Source organism: Podarcis filfolensis, assembly GCF_964270895.1.
Source record: "Podarcis filfolensis genome assembly, chromosome: 5".
In the NCBI taxonomy this organism is placed as follows: domain Eukaryota; kingdom Metazoa; phylum Chordata; class Lepidosauria; order Squamata; family Lacertidae; genus Podarcis; species Podarcis filfolensis.
In genome coordinates, this window is record NC_139608.1 from 76290941 (window position 1) to 76305731 (window position 14791).

A 14791-nucleotide genomic window follows, 5' to 3' on the forward strand; every position below is an offset into this window, starting at 1 on the left:
GGTGGGGATCAAGATGTCTTGCCATAATTTGGGGAAAGAGAATAATTGTGGCCAGTTCAGTTCAGTTCAGTTCAGTTGCAGTATCTAGCCTCTAGTTTTTATCCCACAACTGATTCACATTTGAAAAACTTTCTTCCCCTATTTCCCCCCCTGGCAGTACTACAATAACACCTGCTTCTTATATGAAGCCAACACAAGTAGTTGCTTCTCTTCCTAAGATCAGCCTTAAGGCATTGAAATTCCTAGGCAAGCATTTTTCTCCCTTGTTTACCCTTAATACAGGAGAGGTAGAATTGAGGTTTGATTCTTTCTGCATGCCTAAATCATGCAATCATGGAAATAGGTCTTAAGCAGATTTTTAAAACATGGGGAGGAATTCTTAATATTTTGGATTGGTAATCTTTTTTGTATTTTGGAGGAAATAATAGATGAACTGAACTTGCTTATTAACAAATTGAGCGGCATGGTACTGTTGGAGCGCTCCTCCATCTTGTTTGCTATTACTTCTCAAGTGGAAGAAACTTCACTTTACTGTGTGTTATATGCCCTCTGAACTAACACAGGCTGCTTTACATCAGTTCTGTTGTGAAGTTCATCGAACTTCCTTACAGCTCATTGAAGTTTGTGCCGCTCTTCCATGAAAGCCTTGTTGTTGTTGTTTAGTCATTTAGTCGTGTCCGACTCTTCGTAACCCCATGAACCAGAGCATGCCAGGCACTCCTGTCTTCCACTGCCTCCTGCAGTTTGGTCAAAACCATGAAAGCCTATGGGTCCGCATTTCTGAAGCAGCACTGCCCACAAGCCTGCATTTTCTTCTTGCAGAAGGTAGTCATGTCAGTGATTTTAGCTATAAGGTGTGGCAACAGGAGAGGGAGTTTGATTGATTGAATCACTTCTGAAGTCTCTTTGATGGTATTGGGGTGGGGTGGGGCTTTGACTGGCCCCACAGTTTTCCACAAAACGTCTCAGGATTCCATCTGTGCTAAACCTTGGGCTTGTTTGTGGATGTTATTTTCACACACATTGTGGCTGTGGGAAATTTAATAAGGTCTCAAATAGGACATGTAGGTTTGTCAGAAAAATGATATAGCAGATATTCTGTTGGTGTCAGTACAGCCAGAACCATGCTCCTATTTTCAGTGGTTTATATGTGTTCCAATAGACATTAACAAGATTAATGAGATTTCAGCAAATGCCTAGGAAAAACACTTTATATTTTGGCTTTACAATTATATTCTATAGTTGTGGAAAAAACAAGAATTTTCCAAATATAAAAAGTGTTTGATAATGAGGTTTAATGTCAGCCTGTCTATTCAGCAAAGACTGCAGTCTTTAAGAACTGGTGTTATCTGATATTTGAGTTAGTTTCGGGTTGCTCCATTTTACACAAATTTATTATTGATTCCCAAGGCCTGTTAAACCAATGATAGGAATACTTACAAATGTGCATGGAGGCAGAAGCATTATGACCTTCTTGTAATGACAAAGGTTATTATGAAGCTTTGAGGTAGCAATCCTGAAACTTAATTTTTTGAGGGCTGAGTGCTTGATTGTCTGCTCACGCCAAAGGCAGAACTGCACGTGTTAACCTTTGGAATTAGCTTGAGTCAGGCTCATTAGCTTGCTGTGTTCAGCTTAACCAGAACATTATGGACAATGTGGAAGTCTTTCTTTAGCACAGGACTGGGGAACCTGTGACCCATCAATTGCTTTTGGACTACAGTTTTCGTAATAGAATCGTAGCAACCTGACCATTGACCACATTAGTGGGGGCTGAGAAGAGATGGTGACCAACAGCCTCTGAAGGACCACAGGTACCCAGGCCTTCAAGATTTTGAACTCTGCATGCTGACACAATGTAGTTGGACAAAAATCGACTTCAAAATCTTAAAGCACTAATGGGGCACCTGTGGTTCTCCATATGTCCCACTCCTGATTTAGGATTTAGAACCCTTATTTTTGCCCAGCTACATATCAACATGCATGTGCAACAGCATCATTTTTATGTTTGTAGTGTTTTTTAATAGTATTGAAGTAGCATAATTTATTGCTTAGTCATGGAGCCTTTCTGGCAGCTGGTAGGAGTATGCTGCAGGTCATGTTGCATTCCCACTGGAGGTGAAGAGCAACCATCAATTGGTGTCAAAATAGCTCGTAACTTTTCAGCTCTTTCACTTGATGGCATAACAGAAGGTGGGGTGGACATCTTTAGTGTTTTTGAAGTAGGCACATAACAAGCTACAGAGCCTTTGTGTAGACATTTTTCTCAGCTGCTTCTCCCTTCATCAGTGTTATGTTCGTGTGTGTGTGTGCGTGCGCGCACGCGCACACACACACACACACACACACACACACATATTTCTGCAGGAGGCACAAGGAAGCTGTTTTTATACTGACCTGTAGATCTTAATGAATGGTTAGTCCTCAAATTTATTCCTGGTGCTGAACATGTTTGTGATTTTGCCATGGTCTCAACCTTGTGAATACTAGCCATTCCAAATGGAAATCTGTCATAAGATTTACATACAGTTTCACAAAAATATTGAAGCATGTACATGGACACTCTTAAAGATCTGAACCACACAATAAGGGCTGAGAAAACAGAGCAGTGCCCTTCCATTTTACCCTTCTGTATTTCCGACAAACCTATCCATCTTGCTGGGGTGGGGAGGAAGTTTACAGTAGGTAGAGTCTGTGCAGAGAATTGTGTTCCTCTAAAGATTCAGCCCAGCATAATTATCCTACTTTTCAGGAGTGGCTTGCTGTAGTTATACAAACCTACTTCTCAACCTCTTCCACTTCTCCCACACCCTATCAGCCATATAGCTGCTATACAGAGTCCAGGAGCCAGCATACTACTCCACCTTCCAAAATATGTATTCACAATGCAAGATTTCTCCTCTTAACTTAAAGCCAGCTTTGACCGTTTTAATCACTTGCCTTTCCCCATAGAACTGCTTTTTTATTTTTTTTAAAAAGAGATGGGAATGCAATTTTGGGGAGTGAATTGTCAAAATAGATCTTATTTATGGCAACAATTTATTTAAAACTGAGGGCCAAGCTAGGAACTATTACAGGTTCTTTAAGGCACTAGATCACATAGGAAACTGAGAGAATATTTAAATTCCTGAGTGATAGCGTTTTTAGAAGCCTCAGCAACCAGATGGTTAAGATTCTTCCAGTCCTTCCCTAAGTTAACATAGTTACTACACCGAGTTTTATATCCCCACTTCAATTGTTTTTGTTTTTGACTATGCCAAGACTATAGAAGTCTGTTGGTTGTCATCCTGAATTATATACAGTTAATTGAATATGAAAATTGAGCCTGTATGTATGTAACACTTTGAAGAATTGTGTTGTTGTGCATCATTACAGATGATGGCGAGCATCCAAATAACTACTTTAGGCATATCCAACAACTCAGGCATGCCTAGTGGGATTCATGGTGTTATCACAGACTGCTTTTGAAAGCCCCTTCAAAGTACTTTGCTACACAGTACAGAGAGGCTGTGTAGTGTTAGTTTGTGTTATTTGCAGACTAACATTTATGCGCACAAATACTCTATAGCTGGTAGGATGAAACACATACACATCTTTTTAGTTCTTAAAAAGCTTGTTTGAAATTAAATTCCAACTCTTTTCCTGTCTTACAGCTTTAAAGAAATATGCATTGTTACAATTTTATTTTGGAATTGATGAAGTGGAAATACAGATGAAACAAGTTTGCAGGATATCAACTCTACAGCACCATTTCATCCCACTCATCAGCAAAAGGTAACAAACATCCACTCAAAAATGGGCTCAATTCAAATATAACATTCTTATGGGCTGTTGGATTAGAAATGTTAACTTTTATTTAAAGGCACCAATAGGCACCAATATCCTGCCTATCTTAAAAGTTCAAGGTGGCTAGCAAAATTCTGGGGGAGGGGGGTCTATAATATATCTCCTGGTCAGATTCAAAGCTGCAAATAAACAAAACAAAACAAAAAACACGAACCAGCCTTCCTTGCTGTGCTGGTTTTTTAGTCCTCACTGTAGCAGGAGGGCATGAGTTTCATTACAGGCACTTGAAACATAATTGACAATCAGCGTCCATTGTATTTCATATTTGAAAATCTCATATAAAATGCCTGTTGGCTCTCCTTGTTGGAGAGGCTGATTAAATCCCTTTTCAGACACTTTGTAAACTTCTAGGCAAACTATCAACCAATCCTACTGGTCAGAGTGGCTGAGAAGATCAAAAAGGATGGTGCCTTAACCCTTGGCAGAAAAATAATAGTTTAGCACAGGCTTCCTCAGCCTCGGCCCTCCAGATGTTTCTGGCCTACAACTCCCATGATCCCTAGCTAGCAGGACCAGTAGTCAGGGATGATGAGAATTGTAGTCTCAAAACATCTGGAGGGCCGAGGTGAAGAAAGCCTGGTTTAGCATACGATATTTAAAAATAGTCTACCTCAGTTCAGATGTTTTTGATTGCTGTTCCGTTTATGGGGTAAAATTGGTCCAATATCTGATCTATCATTACATGCAGGAGTTTGTTCATGGTTGGACACATAATAATGAGTCTCAGCAGAAACTGGCCCAGATAGATGTCATTGTTTAAAGCAGTGGTTCTCAAACTTTTTTCTCTGGACCACACCACACCACATTATTTTATTGATAAGAAGTACATTGCAAAACAAGAAGAATCAACTACTAGCAGTGCTTGATTTATCATATAGAAAACAACTACTTCATAACATGATCATGGGACATCCAGAAAGTGTGAAACAATGCAGCTGCATAAGAACATGACTCATTTCCAAAATATAATTCTAAATGAGCCTCTTACACATGTATGTTAAGTGTGTATACAAACTCAATGAGAAGTGTGAGCTTGCAGTATCACTTGATGCTCCTAGTCTCATTTTGAAAAGCTAGTTATTCATATTTTGAAAATAGAAAAATATTTTTACATTATACTACACTAAAATGTTTCTTTGATTGTCCTTGAATCTTTGCAGCACATTTTCCAGCCTCTCCTGCCACACTTGTGTGGTGCACCACACCCTCTGAGAACAACTGTTTTAAATGAATGGTGATGAAATCTTATTGGCAAAGTTATACTTCTGAGTATTTTTTAAGAGAAAGGTCCTGTTTACTCTCTAGTTTGAAAGATAGGCTTGGATGCATTTATCCCCTTCAGAATGCTCTCATTGGATAAGGCACAAGAGGGAGTTTGCTGAAGATACTGATGAAGTAATAGTAACCAAAGTCCAAGGGAACAAATAGCAGGAAAAATTCAGGGCAACTTAAAGGAAAGATATGAAAAAAATAATCTATGATATTGAAATTTGGGACATAATGGTGAGTGTCAAGTAGAATAAACCCATTCTAGTAAAACATTTAGCTTGGTATTATTGTAATTTTCACCTGCTATTAAAATGAGATAATTCAATAATTAAAATTATGATTTTGTTTCTGTTCAGATAGCTTTCATTGTACTTACTTTTGTGAGAAGTTCTTGATCCAGTATCTAGTTTTATTTCACATTCAGTTTTAAATTGTGTTTTTATGTTGTAAATGCTGAAATTGTGGAGAAACATAACAAAAGATTCATAAAAATGCATCATAGGGGAATTTAGGTAAATATTGTGTACATGGCAAAATATATAATGATCCCAAGCAACATTTCCTTAAAATATGTGTCCCTTTAAAATTTTCACTCATCTTCCACAGAAATGAAGCACTTGCTTTCCTTCCCAAGCACATTATTTGGGATTCCTCATAAAAAGTCCCCCCCCCCCCGATATCAACACTGCTTAGCATTGATTTTCATGAATTGGGGGGTACCATGAAACAACCTTATTTTAACACTTTAAAAAACTAAGGGAAAATACCAGTCTGTTGCTATTGAAGTGTGAACATTATCTTTGTACTCTGTTTTGTTCATCTACTGAAATTTTAAGATTGGTTTTAGAGTCTGTTTTGAAACTGTTTTTAGAACTACCTTGTTTTGAGCTTCAGGGAATACATTTTTGTGAAAGAATGTGTCCATAGTTGTTTAGTCATAACACATTTATGATACCTAAAAATACATAGTTGCCTGTTTATCTTGCTCTAACTTGAAATCAACCACTTACTTGATAAGAGAGACAAAACAGGAGTCCTTACAAACTTGAATTAAATGTTGCTCCACAGCTTCCTCTACTATCAGCCAACTGTTCTGCTCAGCTTAATAGTTTTCTGATACCCTTTGTGGGCAACACTGAAAACTCTGGTATTTCTGTTATTGAAACTCCTTTGACCATAGTTCCTAAGGACAGTTGCTCACAATGCACTCATTGCATTTCAATCAGTGCAAAATACAGTCATACCTCGTGTTGTGTTCTGCTCTTCTTATGGACTTTCAGCTTACGAACGTGGCAAACCCAGAAGTATTTACTTCCGGGTTCGCCGCCCACGTATGCACAGAAGCAACCTGCACACTATGTGCAGAAGCGATTGATCGCACCTCACACATGCGCGGAAGAGGCTCTATAGTTGTGGACTTTTTGGGGTGCAAACGGCACCCCAAAACGGATTAAGTCTGCAACTAGAGGTACCACTGTAGGTTTCATTGGCCGAGTTTGAACATCATGCTTAAACCATAGTTTCAGTATTATATAAATGAATCTGGACATGAGCCTTGGGTTTGCCCTCTCTTTTGTAGTTCAGGCATGAAAATGAGTTTGGAAGAATCTGCTTTCAGGTTAAAATAACCATGGTTGTCACTACAGTTACTCTAGAGTTTAGTTTATTGGAACAAGTTAGAATCAATCCATGGTTTCTGATCCTGGCTTTTCCTGTGTGTTGTTTCCTTCAGACTTCTCATAATGAAGCACTCCAGCAGTAAAACAGCGCACAAACCTGATGTTGGGAATTGTTGGATTGACTTTAGATCTTTTCAGTTTAAATGGTGATCCTAAGATAACTGTGCATCTGAAAGGGCCAGTTCAGAGTTCCCCTCCATCTACTTCGGTTAGAGTGGAGAGAGAGAACAATTTGCGTTTAGTGGGAATGGTTTGAACACACATTCTGGAATGTGTCTTAAAGTATTTTTCACCTCACATTAAAAGGTTGCATCTGCTTTGACCATTAGTTTCATTCCAGTAGTCCTTAACTCACTGAATAAGCAGTTTCTGTCAATCCTTTTGCCCTCATTGCATGGGTGTAGCTAGGTTTCTCGTTAGGGGGGCAGGCAAAGCATCTTTTAAGGGGATCAGCCAAAGTTGTTGAGCTTTTTGAGAGGAAATCACTGGTAGAAATATCCCCCAAAAGACATCTGCTGGTGCCACCCCCCAGCTATGCCCATGCCTCACTGTACTCCATTCTTCAGCAGGGAAAGATCCATGAATGCCACTGTTGCTAACTCACACTCTTGTGTGACTCTGTTCTTCCACAGCACAGTGGTACCTCATGTTACGTACCGTCCCCCTTAAGAATGCTTCAGGTTTTGCGCTCCGCTAACTCGGAAGTAGATGCCCCTTGTTGCGAACTTTGCCCTGGGATGCGAGCGGAAGTCGCGCTCCAGCGGTGTGACGGTAGCAGCAGCAGGAAGCGCGATTAGCAAAAGCACACCTCATGTTATGAACGGTTTCCGGTTATGAATGAATCTCTGGAACAGATTAAGTTCATAACTGGAGGTACCATTGTAGTTTGCTCACTCTGGCTGTGGGTACTCTTTCCTGACCAGACAAATGGAGATACTACCCTCTTTTCACCAATCGGGGGGAAAGCTGCTCCTTTGGAAACAGAATATGCAGTGCAAATAGCACCTCCAAACATAAGGACATTTAATAAATGTGCAACATAAAAATATAAGAAGAGCCTGTGGTTTCCAGCAACTGATATTGAGAAACCCCAAAGTGGAGGTAGAACATAGCTACCATGGTTAGTAGCCATTGATAGCCATACCGTATTTTTCGCCCCATAGGACGCACCGGCCCATAGGACGCATCAAGTTTTTTGGGGGGGAAATAAAGGGAAAAAAATTTATTTCCCCCCCAGGCGCTTGTGGTGCTGGCAGTGGGGAGAAGCGCTCTTCTCTCCGCAGCCCGCCTTCAGACCAGGTCCGGGGACAGCGGGGAGACGCGCTGCGCCTCCCCGCTGTCCCCGGAGCTTGCGGGGCAGGCAGCGGGGAGAAGCGCTCTTCTCCCTGCCGCCCGCCCTCAGACCAGGTCCGGGGACAGCGGGGAGACGCGCTGCGCCTCCCCGCTGTCCCCGGAGCTTGCGGGGCAGGCAGCGGGGAGAAGCGCTCTTCTCCCTGCCGCCCGCCCTCAGACCAGGTCCGGGGGCAGCGGGGAGACGCGCTGTGCCTCCCCGCTGTCCCCGGAGCTTGCGGGGCAGGCAGCGGGGAGAAGCGCTCTTCTCCCTGCCGCCTGCCTTCAGACCAGGTCCGGGGACAGCGGGGAGACGTGCTGCGCCTCCCCACTGTCCCCGGAGCTTGCGGGGCTGGCGGCGGGGTCTCCCCGCCGTCAGCCTCCAAACCACTTCGGGAGACAGCGGGATGGCGGCGTTCCGCCTCCCTCTGTCCCCCGACCTTGTGGGGCTGGCGCTGGGACTCTCCCCTCTCACTCTGCAGGCTTCAGTGAAAGCCTGCATTCGCCCTATAGGACGCACACACATTTCCCCTTCATTTTTGGAGGGGAAAAAGTGCGTCCTATAGAGCGAAAAATACGGTATCTTCATGAATTTGTCTAATCCTATTTTAAAGCCATTGAAGTTGGTGGCCATCCCTGCCTCCCATGGGAGCAGATTTCATCGTTTAACTGTGCACTGTGTCCAGAAGTACTTCCTTTTGTCTGTCCTGAGTCTTTCAACATTCAGCTTCATTGAATGTCCCCTAGTTGAAAGACAGAGACAAACCTGTCTCTATCCACATTCTCTACACAATGCATAATTTTGTACAACTCTATCATGTCTCCTCTTATTGATCTTTTATGAAAATCCCAAACTGTTAAAACCTTTCCTCATGGGCAGCTATTCTATCCCATCGATCATTTTTGTTGCTCTTTTTGGAGCCTTTTCCAGCTCTACACTGTCCTTTTTGAAGTGAGATGACCGGAACAGTACTTAGTATTCAAAGTGTAGCCGCATCATAGATTTGTATAATTGCATTATATCATCAGTTTCATTTTAAATTCCTTTCCGAAAGTTCCCTAGCATGGAATCTGCCTTTTCTGCAGCTACCACACACACTGGGTTGGCATCTTCATCAAGCTATTCTCTCTGAACTCCAAGGTTTTGCTGTCGTCTGTTACCACCGGTTCAGACATCAAGACCATGCATCCTGTGCGAAATTAAGTCGTCTCCCCCGCATCATTTTTATACTTGTTTACATTGAATTGCTTTTTGACATTTTACAGCCCATTCACACAACTTTTAGAAATCCTTTTGGAGCTCTTCACAATTGTGTTGTGTTTTGACCATCCTGTACAATTTAGAATCATCAGTTCCTCAGTTCTCACTCTATAAAATGAGTGTGTTAATTACCTTGTGCATAAATGAGAATGAGTTGCTGTGAATTAGATCATAATTATAAACAAAAGTGTGTTACAGCCTGGTGTTGATAAATGCTAGGGCTCTGTGTAATACTACTCTTAGCTTAGCAGTTAGTAATGCAAGAATAATAGAGTGAGCTCCAAGTATTGCTTCTCCCACTTCCTTGGACTCCCCCACCCCCCCTCTAATGGCAGAGAGGAAGGGAGGAAGTTCTACAGTCCGATTCTGATTACTTAACTATTGTGAAGCAACCAGGAGCATTGAATCTGAAGTGTTGGTGTTGCCCCTCTACATTCTTAGTGTTAGATTCACAAATGTTGATGAATGATACTAACGAGTTGGGCAAATCTCCTGACCCAAAGTTCATCTGCATAAGTCCTGAGATGACATGATTTAACAAATTGTATGGTCTAACTTATCATTCTACACTTTCACTCTTCAAACACTTTCCCATAACTATAGCTGGGGTTCCCCCCCCCAGCAGATATGTCACGTCTACCCCATTCAAATTCTTAGAAGCCAGTTCCACAGATTAAAATCCGCAGAGCACATGGGGTCATGCCCTGTGTTTTTAATATCTTGCACCCTTAAAAATGTGTTGACAATCAATTGATTTCTCTCCTCTTCATCCCAAACACCCCCTCCAAAACCCAGCCCTATCTAATTCAAAATATTTGTTTCCCTTAAATATTCTGATAGTTCTTTGTTTAATTGTCTGGAATGTCGCTGGCATACCAAGAAGGCTGAAAGTTGTAACACCAAGTTTTCTTGCACTGTGGGTATGCAAGAATTTGTGTGCCTCATTCTTCTGAATTACTTAATATTTTATATAGCGACACTGAACTGCAAAACAACGGCTTTTAACATTTTATCCTTAAATAAAGTCCTTCACTGTTTTGTCTGTAGGGGATGGCAGGAGGGGGAGATTGCCTACTGAAGGAGAAGACAGTATTCTTATGCTAATCCAGTCTGTGGATAAGGAGCAATGCAGCCATGCAAACAATGGAAGTGGAGCCAGAAAGTCTGCTGTGTAGTCTAGCACGCCTTGAAAAGCATATGAGACAGGGCGCCTAGGGCTGCTTAAGGGGAGGGGCCCAAGAAAAGGGGAGCGCTTTACTCCAAGTTATTTTATGGAACTGGCAGATGACCAAAGAAAGGAACCTTACTACGTAGACAGAATTAAGAAGAGGGGGATGAGAGAAAGGAGTTTCTGAAATCTGCTTTTCAGTTCTCATAGACTAAAACCCTAGCTTTGGCTTTATTTAATGTATGGCTGCAATTGAAACCTCAAATTCAGCTTGAAAAGATTTTGACATAAAACTATAAATATTAAAAAAAGCTTATTTTAAGAGAAGATGCCGACTTTGAACAGGATTTTGTTAGATTCACATGGTTAAAATATCTGATCACACAAATCACTGACCAGCAAAATGCCCATTTCTGTTAATTGCATTTATATTTAACTTCTGGCTGTGTTTTATTTAATTTATTCATACTCAACCTTTCAAAACCTTCATCTGCACACACTATACAGTTAGAAATGAGGCATACCATCCAGCTGGAGTTCTACTTAAGTGGCTTACCTATTCCTGAAGGAATGAATGTTGTAATCTAAAGTTATCAGCTTGCATGTCTTGCTGAAGAATGATAGCAAGCATTTCTTCTTGGCTTATTATCTTTTCAGTATGCTAATACTAGGTAGTAAAAGCGAGGATGAATTCTTAAAAGAAATACCAATTGTATAGCAAATTAATATCCTTTTTTGAACGCTATGATTTCTCTACACAAGGGGCAATAAAGTGGGCACCTGGAGAACTCATTCTGCAACATAATACTAACATTTATTAATGGCAGTTGGCAATTCACCATACTTTAAATGGAGGGCTGTTTAAATTCCATAGGTGAGGTATAAGGATCATAAATAAATATGAACCTGTAGCAGATTATTTTGGTGGTTTTATTTACGTGTTCAGTTTTTAGTATGTACAGTGGTACCTCGGGTTAAGAACTTAATTCGTTCTGGAGGTCCGTTCTTAACCTGAAACTGTTCTTAACATAAGGTACCACTTTAACAAATGAGACCTCCTGCTGCTGCTGCTGCGCCACCGCCACACGATTTCTGTTCTCACCCTGAAGCAAAGTTCTTAACCCGAGGTACTATTTCTGGGTTAGTGGAGTCTGTAACCTGAAGCGTCTGTAACCCAAGGTACCACTATTGCATTTTATGAAGTGAGGGGCTTTTGCAGATTCTAGTTCAGAAGTTATCTGTCAGTGGGCAACAGCGCTGAGTGAATGGAAGTTATCTCTGCCACCTTTTCCCTGACTACAGTCATACCTTGTGTTACAGACGCTTCTGGCTGCGCATTTTCGGGTTGCGCACTATGCCAAACCCGGAAGTACCGGAACGGGTTACTTCCGGGTTTCGGCGCATGTGCAGAAGCACAAAATCGCGCTTTGCGCAGAAGCGCTGGATCGTGACCTGCACAGATCACGTTCGCAACCCAAGCGTCCACTGTACTTCACTGAGAAAAGCTCCTTCACAGGGCAAAGAAAGTTCCTCTCCAGCTCTGCATGGCTGCCAGGCAGCCATGTTTAGTGAACAGCACTATCTTCTTTGTTCTTGCCTCCTACCCACCCTCCTCACTAAGGAAAAAAATCCTCTTTGAGACAAAAGGAGTGCCAGCTGTGTTAACTCCATGTGGCAGGTGGGCAACAACAGCTGAGTGATGACAGGTTGCCTTGGGGATGCCAAGGAACGCCTTTGTCGGTGCTGGTATGGCAGCCCCCAATCTAAGCAACTTATACATTGGATGACAGTAAACCTACCAACAAATCACAGAACACGTCTGTAGACACAGAAGTGACATATGAATAGATCACAGAATTTTAGAGTTGGAAAGGGACCCTTAGGATCATCTAGTCTAACCCCCTGCAATGCAGGAATATGCAGCTGTCACAAATTGATGATGGTTTTCAGTGGATCCTTTGTCAAAATTGATGAGTGGGGAAAGAAACCATGAAAAAAGTATGTAGCATTCAGACTATTCTAATGAATCTGGCATGCGCACTTACACTCACATTCTTTTTCTCTTTCTTGATTTTCTTCCTTTTCCCTCTCTCCTGACGCTTGTAGCACAGTAATTTCCCCACAGTGGCACCTGCCCTGTGGAACGCCCTTCCAGCAGATGTCAAGGCAATAAGCAACTATTTTACTTTTAAAAGACAACTGAAAGCGGCCCTGTTTAGGGAAGTTTTTAATGTTTGATACTGTATTGTTTTTAATATTCGGTTGGAAGCTGCCCAGAGTGGCTGGGGAATAAATTATTATTATTATTATTATTATTATTATTATTATTATTGTTATTGTTATTATTATTATTATTATTACTCATTTCTACTTCATTTTCCCCTCCTCATTCAGCTACTCCACTTTCCAGTTACTCAAATTCTGATTTGATAATTGAAAATCATATAGAGCTGAAAGAGGAAGTGAAAAAGAGCATCACTCTTCTAATTTTATTCTTAGGTTCTAGTACTTTCGGAGGGGTGGTGGTGTGGTAACCACCCTCATCACAAAGTGGGTAGTGAGCCAGGGATATTGCGTGTCACGTGGAGTATCACATTGGCCACTCCAGTTATGAACAAACATGGCAATTTAAAATCTTTTAAAATATTCTGAAATACACAGTCCTCTGTTACAGGCAAATTGTTTGTAATGCATTTTATTAATATCAAACAAGTGCATGTAAATCTTACATAGCTGATCCTAAAACATTAAGCCAGCTCATTTTGCTCTTTAAATTGCACCCAGAAACCCTCCTAATCAAAGCATTTCTTTGTTGAACATAGCCTCATTTTTTGCACTTTTAATTACTTCATTTTCATTTTTATTACAATGATTACATGGCAGTGAAACAACTCTGAAATGCTTTTTCCTCTGGCTCTCAGAGAACTCAAATGTCTGAGCATCTTTCAGAATGTATTAGAGAAAAGCTTTAAATGGCCAGGATAAGCAAGGGTTTATTTTAGGAGTATGTGTTAGCCCTTGTTGATAGGGTAAGGTAAAAATCAAATAAGTTAGTATGCTACATACAGGAAGTATAAATGACCAAGGTCTGCCACTCTAGAAGCATAAGCTTAGTGTAACTAAATCCTAGTGGTTTATGCAAGTTAGCTGTGCCACAAGTTATGTGGTAAGGTGAAAAAACACCAGATCATCAGCCAGTTGATCCCCAGGGAAAATTGCAACCTGGCTCCGGATATGGGTCATGAAAGCAGGATTTGCAGCTCTGCCTGCCTGCCTGCAATCTCTGATTCTTCAAGGGGGGAAAGAAAGTAAAAAATAAAATAAAATAATCTTAAAGGCATGGTCAATGTCTTAGGTTCTTACACCTAAGACATTGTCTTAGGTTCTCCTAGATAATCTCCTCATCCCTTATATATAATCAGCTTAATTTTGGATACTTGGGTCCTTTTAACCCTGTTGTTTTTGGGCCATCAGAAGTCAAATGCTCACACAATCCAGGAGAAAGTCCAGTAATGTTGACTATTACTGGTGTGGGGACCCCATATTTGACAGTCTTTTGTGCTGATTTGTGTGAGTTCACACATCTTACAGTGTCTTGCACCCAAGGAAAGCCTTGGGCTGGATGTGATTCAATGCCACCTTGTTGAGGACACTGTCCTGGATCTGTGGGTATATGATTTATGGTGCCCAAAAATATTTTGGGGTCACACACACAGTTTCTTAGTCATTCCTACGTTCTTGGACTATATTTGGCATGTGAATGCTATATTTTGACACTGACTTGCACTGAAGGAAAGTGTTGGGCTGGATGCAAATACCATCTTATAAAAGAAATTTAAATGCTTATTTTGGGATGATTCAAAACTTATGGCGGGGCGTACAGCCCAACTTATTAACTTTTTAATTGTTATCTGAGGTCATTGTGCATTCATGACCATTACGCATGCACAACAATTTTGACTGGGGAAAATTATTCTGGAACTGAAAGGAGACAATCTGCCAGTCATGGAAACGTGATTCAGGGATATAAAAACTGTAGGTCACTTTTTAAAAAGGTTTTCTAATTGAGAATCAATTAAGTGATTCTGTGACAATATTGAGGGCTGTGTACAGTCTGAAATGACATAAAGCAAATGTAAAATCAATACAATAAAAGCTGAAGACTTTTTGAAACAGCAACACTATCCGAGACCTAAAGGCTAAAATATTCATTGAGACTTTTAAAAGAAGCTTTAGGTG

The 14791-nt window shown here is 41.0% G+C and overlaps 1 protein-coding gene across 1 annotated transcript in view; it reads left to right on the plus strand.

Moving 5' to 3' along the window:
• The window catches only part of BMPR1A (bone morphogenetic protein receptor type 1A), a 65138-nt gene that overhangs the window by 25052 nt on the left and 25295 nt on the right, over window positions 1-14791 (plus strand). The window contains exon 2 of the mRNA XM_083614782.1: window positions 3654-3774. The gene's annotated coding sequence lies outside the window, so the exon portion shown is untranslated. The remainder of the gene's footprint in view (window positions 1-3653; window positions 3775-14791) is intronic.